At 44.2% G+C, this 1,826-nt stretch overlaps 1 pseudogene; it reads left to right on the forward strand.

The window, feature by feature from the left end:
- The first annotated feature begins 163 nt into the window (after positions 1 to 163).
- Positions 164 to 1,595, forward strand: LOC124020944 (annotated as a pseudogene).
- The last annotated feature ends 231 nt before the right edge of the window (positions 1,596 to 1,826 follow it).

Below are 1,826 nucleotides of genomic sequence, written 5' to 3' on the forward strand. Positions count from 1 at the left end.
CAGCGGACACACCTGAGGAGGACTGTATAAAAAGCCCAGGACTGCTCAGACAGAATCACACACCAAGACTCTCCAAAGCATCTCCAGGACCAAGAAGCCATCTAGAGTATCTCCACTGTCAGATCCAAGGAGCCATCCAGTCTCTCCTCTCCACACACTGAAGATGGAGCAAAGCCCCTCTCTCACCCTGCTGCTGCTGCTGCTGGGCCTCTCAGGCCAACCCTCTCATGGAGGATGGAAGTGGACCAGAGATCCTAACAGACAACCCTGAGGCTGTAGACATCACTGAGAGAATTCTGACCACTAATAACGGCTCCAGTCAGTTCCTGTTGGAGGGGGACATGGTGGCACCAACAACCAGAAACGCCATGATTTGCTATAGGTACAACCAACACACACTGAAAACAATATTGTGCGAATTTGACTTTTAAAACTATCTGCATCAGCTTATTTAGTATTTCCAACACAAGGTATTTTCATGTATAATATACTTCACTTTTAGTGTTTCAGAAAGTTGCATGATCACAAAATACACTTCGCTTCGTTCAAACCTGCATACAAACACTGAGAGTAGCATTATGAAGTCAAAGAATGTGGAATTACCCACAATCCTCTAGAAACAGAGCCAGGTTTCAAAAAGTTGTTGCTAGAACTTAAAGTTAGTAAGTTGAGGGAAAATTTCCCTTGGAGTTGTTTTTACGTGCATCTTATGTTGATATATTTACATTTCAGGTTGGTTAAACGAGTGAAGTAGAGTAAAGTACTAATTATATTGAAGTAGAGTAATATATTTTTTTAGGTCAAAATAATTGTATTTTCAAGTATAATTGACTAACACCCTGAATGTTATTTTACAGTGCCGGGTGCTTCTGGAAAAAAGGCTCCAACGGACTGGTTGAAGTGCCCTACACAGTGAGCAGTAGCTTCAGTTCCTCTGACAAGCAGGGCATTGAAAACGCCCTCCGGGCCTTCACTTCCCAGACCTGCATTCGCTCGTGCCTCGGCAGAATCAGGTTGACTTCATCAGCTACGAGCCCAGAGACGGGTGCTGGTCCTCTCTTGGGAGAGTGGGGAGGCCAACAGACGGTCTCTCTCCAAATGAACGGGTGTGTTTACTTCGGCATCATTCAGCACGAGACTCTCCACGCTCTGGGCTTCCAACACGAACAAACCAGAAGCGACCGTGACCAGTACGTCAAGATCAACTGGAGTAACATCGACTCTAACAATGCCTATAACTTCGATAAACAAAACACCAACAACCTGAACAGTCCCTATGACTACAGCTCTGTCATGCACTATGGAAAAACAGCCTTCTCTGTCAACGGGATGGACACCATCACCCCCATCCCCAACCCCAACGTGCCCATCGGCCAGAGACAGGGGTTGTCCACCACAGACATCCTGAGGATCAACAGACTCTACGGCTGCTGAGAGGAAGACATCAAGTCACAGGAGAAAAGTCTGGAAAAGACCAGATGAAGGAAGTCAAGTCTGACATATATCATGTTACCTTATTGATTTAAAATCATTGTTGAGTTGTAACTTTAAAAAATGATCATTGCTGTAGTTGTGTAGTTCTCTAATTATTTTAATCATATGACTTAATTAATTATCTAAAATAAACAAGATTGAAAGCAGATGCTATTGTGTAATTCTAGTGTTTTCTAGTGTGTGTGTTTGTCTGTGTGTCTGTGTGAGAGAGAGAGAGAGAGAGAGAGAGAGAGAGAGAGAGAGAGAGAGAGAGAGAGAGAGAGAGAGAGAGAGAGAGAGAGAGAGAGAGAGAGAGACAGAGAGAGAGAGAGACAGAGAGAGAGAGAGAGAGA

Source organism: Oncorhynchus gorbuscha, unplaced genomic scaffold (genome assembly GCF_021184085.1).
Source record: "Oncorhynchus gorbuscha isolate QuinsamMale2020 ecotype Even-year unplaced genomic scaffold, OgorEven_v1.0 Un_scaffold_1000, whole genome shotgun sequence".
NCBI lineage: Eukaryota > Metazoa > Chordata > Actinopteri > Salmoniformes > Salmonidae > Oncorhynchus > Oncorhynchus gorbuscha.